Source organism: Tamandua tetradactyla, chromosome 2, assembly GCF_023851605.1.
Source record: "Tamandua tetradactyla isolate mTamTet1 chromosome 2, mTamTet1.pri, whole genome shotgun sequence".
NCBI classification, from domain to species: domain Eukaryota; kingdom Metazoa; phylum Chordata; class Mammalia; order Pilosa; family Myrmecophagidae; genus Tamandua; species Tamandua tetradactyla.
In genome coordinates, this window is record NC_135328.1 from 118,479,287 (window position 1) to 118,496,400 (window position 17,114).

General features: G+C 37.8%; 2 protein-coding genes across 11 annotated transcripts in view; both read right to left on the reverse strand.

The window, feature by feature from the left end:
- Window positions 1-17,114, reverse strand: part of LOC143673735 (cytosolic carboxypeptidase 1-like) — a 295,645-nt gene that overhangs the window by 40,120 nt on the left and 238,411 nt on the right. The window lies entirely within an intron of this gene.
- The window catches only part of LOC143673734 (cytosolic carboxypeptidase 1-like), a 108,327-nt gene that overhangs the window by 33,956 nt on the left and 57,257 nt on the right, over window positions 1-17,114 (reverse strand). The window lies entirely within an intron of this gene.

Here is a 17,114-nt window from a genome sequence, read left to right on the forward strand (position 1 = left end):
GGCACAATGCCGACCCACTTCCATAGCTCTGCTATGCTCACAAAGGGAACTGTGCCTTAGACCAACACATACAAGGGTCATGCTCCCTAGACCATGAACCCACACAAGCCATATCCCCCACCCACCACTGGGCTCCCAATTTCACAGGCACCAGCATGGCACATCCCCACCCTGTGCCTATATCTGCACTGCAATGCATCACCACACTTTTGTGCCTCGCTCTTTACCCTGCATTCTGTTATACATCCATCCCACAAACACAAGGCTTTAGACTACTGAAGGAAATCAACTTTCAAAATAAATCACTCAAGAAATTTACATGTGGCAAAAACAACAGAAGATCACTAAGCATATCACAATGCAGACAGACATAGCCCAGCCTAACAACCAAATTAAAACACCAGAGGAAACACAGACATTGGAACAACTTATCAAAGATGTTCATACACCTCTACTAAATTAAATAAATGGATGGCTAATGACATAAAGGAGATCAAGAAGACACCAGAAGAGCATAAAGAGGAATTTGAAAGAATGAACAGAAAAATACCAGATATCACAGAGATTAAAAATTCTGTAGACCAAATAAAAAAACATACTAGAGAGACACAACAGCAGATTTGAAGAGGAGAAGAAAGAATAAGTGAACTAGAGGACAGAACAACTGATTTAGAACATTCAAAATAGCAAATGGCAAAAAGACAGAAAAATTTGAATTGGATCTCAGGGAAATGACAGACCAAACAAAGCACACAAATATAAGAATCATTGGTGTCCCACAAGGAGAAGAGGAGAATAAAGGGTGTGGGAAAAGAGGAGAATAAAGGGCTTGATGATATAATGGGGGAAAATTTCCCAACCCTTATAAAGGACATAAATATATAAGTCAAAGAAGCTCAATGAACTCCAAACAGAATAAATCCAAATAGGCCTTTCTCAAGACACATACTAATCAGTCTGTCAAGTACTGAAGCAGATAATTCTGAAAGGGGCAAGAGAAAAACACTCTACTACATGCAAGGGAAACCACATAAGAATGAGTCCATACTACTCAACTGGTACCATGGAGGTGGGAAAGCAGTGGTATGATATATTTAAGATTCTAAAACAGAAAGACTTACATCCAAGAATTCTGAAGCCAGCCAAATTGTCCTTCAAAACTGAGAGAGACATGAAAATTTTCACAAACAAATCCTGAAAGAACATGTCAACAAGAGAGAGGCCTAACAAAAAATACTAAAGGGAGTTCTGCCAGTTGGAAAAAAAAAGACAGGAGAGGGAGGTCTGGAGGATGGCACAGAATTGGAGAGTACCAGTAAGAGTAACTTAAAGGATAAAAACAGTAAGAGGGAAAGGGATATATAGATCTGACAAATAAAATCCAAAGGATATGATGGCAGATTCAAGAAATGCCTCTTCAGTAATAACTTTTACTGTTAAGGACTAAACTTACCAGTTAAAACATGTAGATTTGCAGGATGGATTAAGAAATATAATCCAGCTAGATGCAGCTTATAAGAGATTCATCTGAGACAAAAGGATGAAGACACACTGAAAGTGAAAGGATGGAAAAGATTTTCTATGCAAGTTGTAACCAAAAGAAAGTAGGAGTAGCTATACTAATATTGGACAAAATAGAATTCAAATGTAAAGACATCAAAAGAAACAAAAAGGACACTATGTATTAATTAAAGGGACAATTCACCAAGAAGAAAAAACAATCATAAATGTTAATGCTCCCAATGAAGGAGCTCGAAAGTTCAAAAGACAGACATGGCAAAACTGAAGGGAACAATGGATGTTTCAACAATAATAGTACAAGACTTCCACTCTTCACTACAGATAGAACAACCAGACAGAAGATCAACTACGAAACAGAGAAGTTAAACAACTTGAAAAATGAAGTAAACCTAACAGACATTGTCATGGTTAGGGACAGGTGTCAACTTGGCCAAGTTGTGGTACCTGTTCATCTGATTGGGCAAGTGCTGGCCTGTCTGTTGCAATGAGGACATTTCATAGGATTAGGTCATGATCACGGTCAGCTACATCCACAGCTGATTCCATTTGTAATCAGCCAAAGGGCAGTGTCTTCTGCAATTAGTGATGCTAAATCCAATCATGGGAAGCCTTTTAAGGAGGACTCAGAGGAGACAGGTTCCATTCCTGCTTTGGCTGGTGAGCCTCTCCTGTGGAGTTCATCCAGGCCATCCATTGGAGTCGTCGGCTTCGCAGCCTGCCCCGTGGATTTTGGACTCTGCATTCCTACGGTCACGTGAGACACTTTCATAAATTTTATATTTGCAAGTGTTCCCTGTTGATTCTGTTTCTCTAGAGAACCCTAACTAATACATCTTGGTACCGGGAGTGGTTCTTAAGGAACAGAATCTTAAAAATGGGTTTTTATGAATGGTTTTCTACTCTGACTGGGCTCAGAGACACTAAGGACTCTGATTCCCGTAATCAGAATGACACTCCCAATCCATGGACTGAGTTGGCAAAGGAGATAGTCAAAATATCATCATTCGATTCTCCTAATGCTTCGCTTGTACGAAGCCAGACTCTGGGGGATAATGTTTTTGACACCTTTACAGAGTTTTGTAGAAATAAGAGTTATAGAGATGTTGGTTGGTTGTTGTTAGATACACTGTCTACATTAAAGGGTGAAAGGGATGGGCTTAAGGCTTCAAACAAGAAGCTTAAGTGTCGTCTGAAAGATGTAGAGGTTTCTATGAGTATCCTGAAGGAAAATTTTATTTCCTGTAGCCGTAGACTTGAGATCTCTGAAAATCAGACTCAGAATCTTATTGTTAGAGTAGCAACTTTACAACGTAAACTGAAATCTCAGTCTTGCATGGTGTCTGCCATTAAAGTGAGGGCATTGATTGGAAAGGAGTGAGACCCTGAAAAATGGGATGGTGACATATGGATTGATAATGATGTTGGGGGTGAGGTTGAAACCCTAGACCATGCTGAGCCTTCTTTAGATAACCCTGTAATAGTCTGCCCTGAGGACATAGCCGCCCCACCTCCAGCCTGCCTTGAGGAATTGGCCACCCAACCTCCTCCTGAAGGGATTAGCCCTAGAGTTATTAATCCTGTTTCACCAGATGAAACTGCAAATGAAGACCCTGAAGCAAATGGCTTGGAAGATATTTCTAATTCTTTTCATGACCCACCCCCACCACCCCTCATTTCTTCTAGACCTGTAACTAGACTAAAGTCCCAACAGGCCCCTAAAGGTGAGGTATAAAGTATCACACATGAGGAGGTACGTTATACTCCAAAAGAACTGTGTGAGTTTTCCAATTCATATAGACAGAAATCAGGGGAATATGTGTGGCAATGGATTTTAAGAGTGTGGGATAATGGTAGGAGGAATATAAGGCTGGATCAGGCTGAATTTATTGATATGGGCCCACTAAGCAGAGATTCTGCATTCAATGTTATAGCTAGAGCAGTTAGAAAAGGTGTTAACAGCTTGTTTGGGTGGTTGGTTGAAACATGGATCAAAAGGCGGCCAATATTACCTGAGGTTGAAATGCCAGAAATGCCCTGGTATAATGTAGATGAGGGGATCCAGAGGCTTAGAGAGATTGGGATGTTAGAGTGGATTTATCATGCAAAGCCTGCTCTTACACCCCAGGAATGTCCAGAGGATGCACCTTTTACCAGAACAGTGAGAAATAAATTTGTGAGACTAGCACCAGAGTTGCCTATCATGAGTTGGGTGTTGTCTGACCCACCAAGCCATAAAGTTGGGCGTGCACAGCAGCACTCTATTGTAAAGTGGAAATGGTATATACGAGATAGAGCCAGAGCAGGTCCTGAAGGCACAAGTAAGTTACATGAAGAAGTGGCACAAATGCCCATGGTTTCCACTCCTGCTGCCACATTACCTTCTCTTTCCCAGACCAGAGCTTTGGCCTCTTGGGGTGTTCCTTACAGTGAATTGACTGAGGAAGAGAAAACTCGGGCCTGGTTTACAGATGGTTCAGCACGATATGCAGGTACCACCCGAAAGTGGACAGCTGCAGCATTACAACCCCTTTCTGGGGTGTCCTTGAAGGACAGTGGTGAGGGGAAATCCTCCCAGTGGGCAGAACTTCGAGCAGTACACCTGGTTGTTCATTTTGCTTGGAAGGAAAACTGGCCAGAGGTGCGTTTGTATACTGACTCATGGGCTGTTGCTGATGGTTTGGCTGGATGGTCAGGGACTTGGAAAGACCATAATTGGAAAATTGGTGACAAAGAGGTCTGGGGAAGAAGTATGTGGATAGACCTTTCTGAGTGGGCTAAAAACATGAAGATATTTGTGTCCCATGTGAATGCACACCAGAGGGTGACTTCAGCAGACGAAGATTTTAATAATCAAGTGGATAAGATGACCCGTTCTATGGATACCAGTCAGCCTCTTTCCCCAGCAACTCCTGTTATTGCCCAATGGGCTCATGAACAAAGTGGTCATGGTGGTAGGGATGGAGGTTATGCATGGGCTCAGCAACAAGGACTTCCACTCACCAAGGCTGACTTGGCTACAGCCACTGCTGAGTGCCCAATCTGCCAGCAGCAGAGACCCACACTCAGCCCCTGATATGGCACCATTCCCCGAGGTGACCAGCCAGCTACATGGTGGCAGGTTGATTACATTGGACCACTCCCTTCATGGAAGGGGCAGCGATTTGTTCTAACTGGAATAGACACATACTCTGGATATGGGTTTGCTTTCCCTGCACGCAATGCTTCTGCCAAAACTACTATCCGTGGGCTTACAGAATGCCTTATCCATCGTCATGGTATTCCACATAGCATTGCTTCGGATCAAGGAACACACTTCACAGCAAATGAAGTGCGGGAATGGGCACATGCTCATGGAATTCTCTGGTCTTACCATGTTCCCCATCATCCAGAAGCAGCTGGATTGATAGAACGGTGGAATGGCCTTTTGAAAACTCAATTACGGTGCCAACTAGCTGGCAAAAACTTGAAAGGCTGGGGTAATGTTCTCCAGGAAGCTGTGTATGCTCTGAATCAGCGTCCACTGTATGGTGCTGTTTCTCCCATAGCCAGGATCCATGGGTCCAGGAACCAAGGGGTGGAAATGGGTGTGGTGCCACTCACTATTACTCCTAGTGATCCACTAGGAAAATTTTTGCTTCCTGTCCCTGCTACCCTGAGTTCTGCTGGTCTACAGGTTTTAGTTCCAAAACAGGGTGTGCTTTCTCCAGGAGAAACAACAGTGATACCACTGAACTGGAAGTTAAGATTGCCACCTGGTCACTTTGGGCTACTTATGCCTCTGGATCAACACACCAAGAAGGGGATTACATTATTGTCTGGGGTAATTGACCCTGACTATCAGAAGGAAGTAGGACTGCAACTACATAATGGAGGTAAAGAAGAGTTTTCTTGGAATATAGGAGATCCCCTGGGACGTCTATTAGTACTGCCATGCCCTGTGATTAAAATCAATGGAAAACTGCAACAACACAATCCAGGCAGGACCACTAATGGCTCTGAGACTTCAGGAATGAAGGTTTGGGTCACCCCACCAGGCAAAGAACCACGGCCAGCTGAAGTGCTTGCTGAGGGGAAAGGGAACATGGAATGGGTAGTGGAAGAAGGTAGTGATAAATATGAACTTCGACCACGTGATCAGTTACAGAAACGAGGACTGTAATGCTGTTTTGTTTGTGTTATACTATTTAAGTTGTAAGATATCAAGTTTAAGAATGAATGTTGCCCAAGGATTTGCACCCTATTCTGGAGAGATTTAATGTGTTTCCAGTTATATGCTGGACAGTTGAGTATTGTCAGGTAAAAGAAAAAATGTGTGCTTATTTGTTTTCATTTGGAAATTAAGTATGGTCTAAGGTGATATATATATATATATATATATATATGCCAAGTTGACAAGGGGTGGACTGTCATGGTTAGGGACAGGTGTCAACTTGGCCAAGTTGTGGTACCTGTTCATCTGATTGGGCAAGTGCTGGCCTGTCTGTTGCAATGAGGACATTTCATAGGATTAGGTCATGATCACGTCAGCTACATCCACAGCTGATTCCATTTGTAATCAGCCAAAGGGGAGTGTCTTCTGCAATTAGTGATGCTAAATGCAATCATGGGAAGCCTTTTAAGGAGGACTCAGAGGAGACAGGTTGCATTCCTGCTTTGGCTGGTGAGCCTCTCCTGTGGAGTTCATCCAGGCCATCCATTGGAGTCGTCAGCTTCGCAGCCTGCCCTGTGGATTTTGGACTCTGCATTCCTACGGTCACGTGAGACACTTTCATAAATTTTATATTTGCAAGTGTTCCCTGTTGATTCTGTTTCTCTAGAGAACCCTAACTAATACAGACATATATAGGTCATTACACCCCAAAACACCAGTAAATACATTCTTCTCTAGTGCTCATGGAACATTCTCCAGGATAGATCATATGCTGGGGCACAAAACGGGTCTGCATAAATTTAAAAACACTGAAATTATTCAAAGACTTTTTCTGATCAAAATGGAAGGAAGTTAGATCTCAACAATCATCAAAGAATGAGAACATTCACATATACATGGAGATTAAATAACATACTCTTAAACAACCAGTGGGTCCAAGAAGAAATTGCTAAAGAAATCAGCAGCTATCTGGAGGTAAATGAAAATGAGAATAGAACATATCAAAACATGGGATGAGACAAAGGCTGTGCTGAGAGGGAAATTTATTTCCCTAAATGCCTATATTGAAAAAAAAAAAGAATAAACAAAAATTGAGGACTTAACTGCTCACCTGGATGAACTTGAAAAATAACAGCAAACTAACCCCAAAGCAAACAGAAGAGAAATAACAAAGATTAAAGCAGAGTTAAATGAAGGCAGAACAAAAGAACAATAGAAAGAATCAATAAAACCAAAAGTTGGTTCTTTGAGAAAATCAATAAAATTGATGGGCCACTAGCAAGACTGACAAAGATAAAAAGAGAGAGAATGCAAATAAACAAAATCAGAAATGAGAAGGGGTGCACTACCACAGATCCTGAGGAAATAAAAGAAATCATAAGAGGATACTACGAACAATAATATGCCAACAAACTAGACAACTTAAATGAAATGGACAAATTCCTGGAGACACACAAACAAGCTTCACTGATTCGTGAAGAAAAAGATCACAACATAAGTAAAGAGATTCAATTAGTCATCAAAATGTTCCTACAAAGAAAAGCCCAGGGCCAGGTGGCTTCACAGGGGGAATTTTATCCAACATTCCAAAAAGAACTAACACCAAAACTGCTCAAATTTTTCCAAAAAATTGAGGAAAAAGGAACTCCACCCAATTCATTTTATGAAGCTAATATTATTTTAATACCAAAACCAGATAAAGATGCTATAAGAAAGGAAAACTACAGGCCAATCTCCCTAATGAACACAGATACAAAAATTCTTAACAAATTATTAGCAAATAAAATCCAACAACACATTAAAAGACTTATACATCAGGACCAAGTGGGGTTTACCAGTAATGCAAGGATTGTTCAACACAAGAAAATGACTTAATGTAACACAGCACATTAACAAATCAAAAGGGAAAAATCATATGATCATCTTGATTGATGCTGAAAAAGCATCTGACAAAATTCAATATCCTTCTCTGATAAAAACACTTCAAAAGAAAGGAACCAAAGGTAACTTCCTCACTATGATAAAGGGCATATTTGAAGAATCGATAGTCAGCATCGTACTCACAGGAGAGAGACTGGAAGCTTTCCCCCTAAGATCAGGAATGAGACAAGGATGCCCTCTGTCAGCACTATTATTCAACATTATACTAGAATGTCTAGCTAGAGCAATCAGGCAGAAAAAAGAAATAAAAGTCATCCAAATTGGAAAGGAAGAAATAAAACTTTCATTATTTGCAGATGACATAACTATACTTGGAAAATCCAGAGAAATCTACAACAAAGTTATTTGAACTAATAAACAAATTCAGAAGGTGGTGGGATAGGAAATTAATGTGCAAAAATCAGTAAGGTTTCTATACACAAGCAATGACCTAGCTGAGGAGTGAATTAAGGAAAAACTTCATTCAAAACAGCAAATAAAAGAATCAAGCACTTAGAAATGAACTTAACTAGGGACGTAAAGCAATTGTACACAGAAAACTACACATCATTGCTAAAAGAAATCAAATCAAGGCCTAAACAGGTGGAAAGGCACTCCCTGCTTATGGATAGGAAGGTTAAATATAGTTAAGATGTCAATTCTCCCTGAATTGATTTACAGATTCAAAGCAGTATGAATCAAAATTCCAAAGACCTACTTTGAAGACTTGTTGTCTTCAAAGCTCATTTCCAAATTCATCAGGAAGGGAAAGTGACCCCCCCAAAAAGCTAAAAGCATCCTAAAAAAGAAAAACGAAATGGAAGGATTCACACTTCTTGACTTTAAAAATTCTTATAAAACCACATGGTCAAAACAGCAAGGTATTGGCACAAAGAGAGAAGTACTGACCAATGGAATCAAAGAGAGAGAGCAGAATTAGACTATCAAATCTATGGTCAATTGATTTTTGACAAGGCCCCAAATCCAATGAAAACGGGACAAAATAATTTTTTCAATAAACGGGCATGGGAGAACTGGCTATGAGCAGCCAAAAGACTGAACAAGGACCTTTACCTAATACATTATACAAAAATTAACTCAAAGTGCATCAAACATCTAAATATAAGAACTAGCACCACAAAGCTTCTAGAAAAAACATCTTCAAGACCTAGTAATAGGAGGTAGCTTCCTAAACATTACACCACAACCACAAGCAACAAAACAAAAAATAGATAAATAGGAACTCCTCAAAATCAAATGCTTCCATACCTAAAAGTCTTTGTCAAGAAGGTGAAGACGCAGCCAACTCAATGGGAGAAAATATCTGGAAATCATGTATCAGACAAAGGTTTGATATCCTGTATTCATACAGAAATCATACAACTCAACAACAAAAGAATAAACAACCCAATTATAAAATGGGCTACAGATATAAATAGGCACTTTTTCTGAAGAGCAAATACAAATTGCTCAAAAATAAATGAAGAGATGTTCCTTTTCATTGGCTATAAGGGAAATGCAGATCAAGACTGCAATGACCTACCACGTCATGCCTATAGCAATGGCTGCTATTAAACAAATAGGAAACTACAAATGCTGGAAAGGATGCGGCGATACTGGGACACTTACGCACTGCGGGTGGGAATGTATAATGGTGAAGTCACCATGGAAGACTCTTTGGTGGTTCCTTAGGAAACTAAATTTTGAGTTGCTCTATGACCCAGCAATAGCACTACTTGGTACATACCCAGAAGAGCTGAAAGCAATGACACAAACAGACGTTTATACACAGATGTTCATAGGAACATTATTCACAATCACTGAAAGATGGAAACAAATCAAATGACCAACAACAGACAAGCAAATTAACAAAATGTGGTATATATATGTATATATATATATATGTGTGTGTGTGTATATATATATATATATACGTATATATATAATATATAACATATAATATATATACATACACGATGTGGCAGTAAGACAAAATGATGTCCTGAGCACAGGACAAGATGGATGAGCCTTGAGGACATAATGCTGAGTGAAATAAGTCAGACACAAAAAGACAGATATTGTGTGACTTCACTTTTATGACCAGGGTAAAGGTAAAATCAGAAGCTTATAATACAGAATATAGGGAACTTAGAGATACATAGAAACTAGAGAAGAGTGAACAGTTAGCTAATGAGGTTGAATGCAAATGTAAGGGAATAAATAGAAGTGAAGGCAGTTCTCTAGTAGATCTATAAATAATATTGCCATATTGAAGGTGAACACGATTGAAAGGAGTTATATAGACCTATACAACTTTAAGTCCATGGTACAGGATGTAAACATGGTACAGTGTTTAAGTCCAGGGTTCAGGAGTAAAATTGCTATTGCATCCTATGGGCTATGATTAAGAGTAAAACATCAGCAGTACCACAGCAACACCAGAGGTAAATAATGGGGAAAGGGAAAAGAATTAAGAGGAAGTTTAGATTTCCTATTTGGTAAATGTGTGTTTATTGGTTATCTTTCTCTGGGGAACAATGAAATTATCTAAAATTGAGAGTGTTGATGGACTATAGACTTTGGGTATTATATATGATGCCTAATGAATGAGGTGACTGAAGGATACACTGACTGAGAAGTCCATTGATGAATGACGGTAGCTACACATATGATCAGACACTATGCTGCTACAAAAAGAAACGAAGTCATGAGGAATGCAACAATGGGAATGACCCTCTGGAACATTGGTGAGGCAAAATAAGACAGAAATGAAAGAGCAATTACTGTATGATCTTCTTTAGAAAATACTTCTAAGAAAACAGGAGCCTAGATTGTAAGCTCTTATAGAGACATATCTAGTCTGGAGTGGTATTATCTCTGGATTTTGAGAAACTATACACACTACACACACACACACACACATATATATAAAACATGGTTTTTAAAGATAACAATGAAGCTGATCAGGTCAGGGTTAAAGTAATTCAGAACACGAGTAAAGAAAACACTGTCCATGTTTTAGAACCACACATACTCTTTGAGACCAAAGGAAGAAAGGTTTATTTTGTCTGGAATTTTCTGTAGCATGTAATCTAACTCAACCTATCTGTATAGTTCATTTAAATAACCAAAACACAGGGAGCCCAGAATAAGAAAGAGGGCCTCTAATCCTGTATAGCTTAATGTAATGCCTGGATATATCCTAGAATTTATTGAGCAGATAATCAAAAAGGATTGGCAAAGTCCCTTGAGGGATGGGAGAACAAATAGGTAACTATTAAACTCTACAACTAGGGAATACCCTGATACTGTGTCAAACTTTAGGGACACCCAAATCAATAGGCCACGCCCTTGATCATGAGGCTTACTCTGATGAAGCTTATGTAGGTAGCGAAGAAGCTTAGACTATCAATAGGTATGCCTAAGAGTTACTTCTGGAGGACCTCTGGTTGTTGCTCAGATGTGACCTCACTGTCTCTAAGCCCAACTCTGTAAGTGAAATCACTGCCCTCCCCCTGCGTGGGACATGACATCCAGGGGTGACAGCGTCTCTGGCGGCATGGGAGAGGACTCTCAGGGATGAGTCCCACCCTGGCACCATGTGATCAACAATTCCATCCTGACCAAAAGGGGGAAATTAAGTGTTAGCTAATAAAGTATCAGTGTCTGAGAGAGTTCAAATAGAGTTAAAGGCACTCTGGAGTTTACTCTTATGCAAGCTACAGTTAAACACTGCTACCTATCATAACTTGCTAAACCCCAACCAAAACTATTCCAGCCAATCCTAAAGAACACCTAGGGCAATATATAAGATTTTACAAAAGTTTCATGAACTAGAAACTTTCTAGGAACCTACAATCTCTAGATGGGTCCCTGAACCAGACAAGTCCTGAAACCTAGAGGGCCCAGCCTCTTCAGGATAGCCCCTTCCAACATGAAAAAGTTAGAGTGGCTGTAGCCCAAATATCCCTAAAGAGAGAGATGATGAAAAGAGCAAAGGTCTCAGTGCAGTTATACAGAGATAATTGGATTTAATAAATGAATATGACTGTGGAATCATTAAATTGATATCTCTTTTAGTTTCCAGTATCTTAGAGTAGCTAAATGTAAAAACCTAAGATTGCGAATTGTAACCCATGTCGAACTCTGAAATCTGTTCTACAACCAATTGTGGCACTGAGCTTCGTAATTTACTGCTCTTTCGCATATGTTATTTTTCACAAAATAGAAAAAAAAAGTTAATTATGATAATTAAAAAAAAGTATTGGGTGGGCCACAGTGGCTCAGCAGGCAAGACGGCTCGCCTGCCATGCCAGAGGACCTGGGTTCGATTCCTGGTGCCTGCCCATGTAAAAAAAAAAAAAAAAGAATATTTACTCCTTCTAGCCGCCAATGTTCTGGAGCAGCTAGAAGGAAAAGTATGAAATGACAGTATGGTAGCCCATGAAAAACTCTGGGATCTGTCCTGTAACTACTTATTGAAGAGTGCTTTGAAAACTGTTGCTTTTTCCTTTTTTTGCTTTATAGATATGTTACATTATACAATAAAAAAAGTTAAAAAAAAATGCATAGCTATGTGATGATACCATGAATCACTGATTGTACAATTTGGATGATTATATGATATATGCATATATAATGTATCTCAATAAAATTACATTAAAAACAAATGAAAATATAAAATAATATCTCATAAATATAAATCTAAATATGAGAATAATGATAGTATATATAAATGCACTAAATGATACTTCCAGTTAATGACAAAGAATCAGGCTGGATTTTTTAAAATCCAACACTAGGCTATTTAAAGATACACATTTTAAGGATAACAAAAAGGTGAAAGTAAAAGCATTTTAAAAGATACCAATTAAATAATCAAAGCTAATATAACTAGATTAACACAAATTAGTAAAAATGTTTTATGACTTAAAGTCTTACAGATAAAGAAAGTAACTTCATTGGATTAAAAGTTCAGTTCAAAATGAACAGAAAATCTATTTCCATTTATATACAACAAATAAGCTTCAAATATATATTTAAAAAGCTAACAGATATAACAAAGAAACAAACAATCATGGCAAGAAAGTTTTTTTTGTTTTTCTTTTTCTTTCTACGATTTTGTTTTTAAAAGTATTTTTTCTTTTTTTAGTTGACATTTCAAAACAACAAACATGAACATTCTTAACATACAAATATTCCTTATATGATGTACAATTGTACAATCAATGGCTCACAAAATCATCACATAGAAGTATATTCATCACCATGATCATTTTTTAGAACATTTGCATCACTCCAGAAAAAGAAAAAAGAAAAAACTCATGCATACCAAACACCCACTCATTGATCACTAGTACTTCCATCTACCTAATGTATTTTAACTTTTGTTCCCCTTATTTTTTCTATACCCCTTACCACTCCCGTTGATTATTTCACTAGTATTTCAGTCTACTCATTTTATTTTAACATTTTTCCCCCATTATTTGTTTATTTCCAATCCATATTTTTTACTCATCTGTCCATACCATAGATAAAAGGAACATAGACACAAGATTTTCACAATCACGCAGTCACACTGTGAAAGCTATATCGTTACACATTCTTCATAAAGAAATATAGCTACTGGAACATAGCTCTGCATTTTCAGGCACTTTCCTCTAGCCTCTCTAATACACCTTAAAGTGAAAAGGGAATATTTATATAATGCATACAAATAACCTCCGGGATAACCTCTTGACTCTGTTTGAAATCTCTCATCCACTGACATTTTACTATGACAATTTCTAACACACTTTCAACATTACTTTATAGAACAAACAGGAATAAAAATCCACAGGCTAGGAAAGAACTTCTCAATGTTCTTTAATAATCTCCTAATAGACAAATACAGACCTACGCATTAACAGCTACAGAACAATTCTTTTGAAGTACACAAGAAACAGTAACAAAAATTGAGCGTATTCAAGGTCATAAAAGAAGCCTCAAAAATTTCAAAAGACTATAATCATTGAGAGTAGTCCTCTTATCTTTCTACGATATGTCAGAAATCAATAAAAGAAATGTTAAAAAACTGAAAATTAAGAAGCCACCTTCAAAATTACCAATCAACAAAGAAAACTATCATAACGGAAATTAAGTTTTGAAACAAAGATAATGAAAATACTAAGTATCACAATTTGTGGTTGTGGAATGCAAATAAAAGGGAAATTAGTGGGGAACTTATAGTCCTAAAATATATGCACTTGAAAAAAGCTGAAAAGTAAGGAGGGCCTATCTTAAAATGATAATGCATCTATGGACATTTGATCTTTGATAAGGCAGTCAAGCCAACTCACCTGGGACAGAACAGTCTCTTCAATAAATGGTGCCTAGAGAACTGGATATCCATATGTAAAAGAATGAAAGAAGACCCATATCTCACATCTTATACAAAAGTTAACTCAAAATGGATCAAAGATCTAAACATTAGCTCTAAGACCATAAAACAGTTAGAGGAAAATGTAGGGAGATATCTTATGAAACTTACAATTGGAGGCGGTTTTATGGACCTTAAACCTAAAGCAAGAGCACTGAAGGAGGAAATAAATAAATGGGAGCTCCTCAAAATTAAACACTTTTGTGCATCAAAGAACTTCATCAAGAAAGTAGAAAGACAGCCTACACAATGGGAGATAATATTTGGAAATGACATATCAGATAAAGGTCTAGTATCCAGAATTTATAAAGAGATTGTTCAACTCAACAACAAAAAGACAGCCAACCCAATTACAAAATGGGAAAAAGACTTGAACAGACACCTACCAGAAGAGGAAATACAAATGGCCAAAAGGCACATGAAGAGATGCTCAATGTCCCTGGCCATTAGAGAAATGCAAATCAAAACCACAATGAGATATCATCTCACACCCACCAGAATGGCCATTATCAACAAAACAGAAAATGACAAGTAGTGGAGAGGATCGGAGAAAGAGGCACACTTATCCACTGCTGGTGGGAATGTCAAATGGTGCAACCACTGTGGAAGGCAGTTTGGCGGTTCCTCAAAAAGCTGAATATAGTATTGCCATACGACCCAGCAATACCATTGCTGGGTATCTACTCAAAGGACTTAAGGGCAAAGACACAAGTGGACATTTGCACACCAATGTTTATAGCAGCGTTATTTACAATTGCAAAGAGATGGAAACAGCCAAAATCTCCATCAACAGAAGAATGGCTAAACAAACTGTGGTATATACATACGATGGAATATTATGCAGCTTTAAGACAGGATAAACTTATGAAGCACGTAATAACATGGATGGACCTAGAGAACATTATGCTGAGTGAGTCCAGCCAAAAACTAAAGGACAAATACTGTATGGTCCCACTGATGTGAACGGACATTCGAGAATAAACTTGGAATATGTCATTGGCAACAGAGTCCAGCAGGAGTTAGAAACAGGGTAAGATAATGGGTAATTGGAGCTGAAGGGATACAGACTGTGCAACAGGACTAGATACAAAAACTCAAAAATGGACAGCACAATAATACCTAATTGTAAAATAATCATGTTAAAACACTGAATGAAGCTGCATCTGAGCTATAGGTTTTTTTTTGTTTGTTTGTTTGTTTTTTACTATTATTATTACTTCTATTTCTTTTCTCTATATTAACATTCTATATCTTTTTCTGTTGTGTTGCTAGTTCTTCTAAACCGATGCAGGTGTACTAAGAAATGATGATCATGCATCTATGTGGTGACGTTAAGAATTGCTGATTGCATATGTAGAATGGTATGATTTCTAAATGTTGGGTTAATTTCTTTTTTTCCGTTAATTAATAAAAAAAAAATATGCATGAAGCCCAACATAATATCTGGCACATAATGAGAACTTAACAAATATTTGTTGGATAAATGCATGAATGTAAAAAAAAAAAAAAGAAGAAAAAAAAAAACACTGTATGAAGCTGCATCTGAGCTATAGGGTTTTTTTTGTTTTTTTGTTTTTTTTTTTACTATTATTATTACTTTTATTTTTTTTCTCTATAGTAACATTCTATATCTTTTTCTGTTGTGTTGCTAGTTCTTCTGGGCCGATGCGGGTGTGCTGGGAAACGATGATCGTGCATCTATGTGATGATGTTGAGAGTTGCTGATTGCATATGTAGAATGGTATGATTTCTAAATGTTGGGTTAATTTCTTTTTTTCCGTTAATTAATAAAAAAAAATGATAATGCAAAAGTAGTAATAAAGCCAAAGAAAGATGGCAGGAAAAACCAAGACATGGTACTTTAAGTATATTCTTTAGAGAAATTAGATTAATTTTTTAAATATGCTAAAGTAATTACAGGAAATAGCAGATGGGAAAAGGGGCTACTGTTCTTTTCCTAACTAACTTATATAAAACCATTTGATTCTTCTAAACTCTATGCACACGTAACTTTGATAAAAAATCAAAACCCAATTAAAAAGGAAAAAGAAAGAAAAACAAAGCATAACAAAAGCCCGTATGGTAAATGTTGTCATGCTACCAGATATACGCCATTATGCCACCACAGAAGTAAGAGAGCTTTGACAATGCAGAATTTTTGACACCTCCAATATTCTGCACAAGAGCAGACGCCAACCGCCTCCCCTTCTGTCCTTTCCACCAATCATCCTATAGAAGTGTGCCCCTTCCCTGCTCAGGGCTGTCATCATCTTCAGTGTCAGCCCACCTGTGCAGAGCCTCCCAATAAAGCTCCTTTAATGCAGAAAAAAAAAAAAGAAAAAGAAAAGAAACAAGAGCAAATAAAATTATAAGTAATTGTCACCAAGAATAAATAATAACAGCTTTAAAGGCATGGTAAAGTCACCTCAAAAGATTCTGATAAGTACTTTAAAATGCCATATTTATCTTTCAAATGACATTCATTTTGCCTCCATCTGGCCACTGAACAGAAACCTTAACACATCTGGAAATAAAGTGGGTAGTGTTCAGGATTCAAGCAAATGCATCAAACAATTTTAAGCTTAAGCGGCTGATGATGAAAATGACATGCAAATCCAAGTGGAAAAAGCCACAATCATAGCTAATTTCATTAATGTTTAATACTTCATGGTCTGTCAGGACTGAGGCAGAGATAGCTGAATAAAATTCTCTCAAGCACTTCCAATATGGAACCAATCAGCTTTTTAAATCCTCAAAAACACATCACTTAGATGATACTGTGAGCCAGTGATTGTTTACTTACTTGAGATCATCTGTATGGTATGTGATGATATCTCAATAACACTGCATTCAAAAAAAAAACACTGTATATGGTTCAAACACACACTTGAAAAATCAGAGACTAAAGTATTTGAACAGTGCATTCCTCTGAAACTTAAAAGTGAGAAAGACAGTCAAGTGCCAACATAATTACTTTCTGATATGTAAATAAATAAAAGAAATTGTGTTGTTTCACTTTTTGGGGGGGGGGGGGGTTCCATGGTCCAGGAACCAAACCCAGGTCTCCGGCATGAAAGGGAAGCATTCTACCACTGAACCACCCGT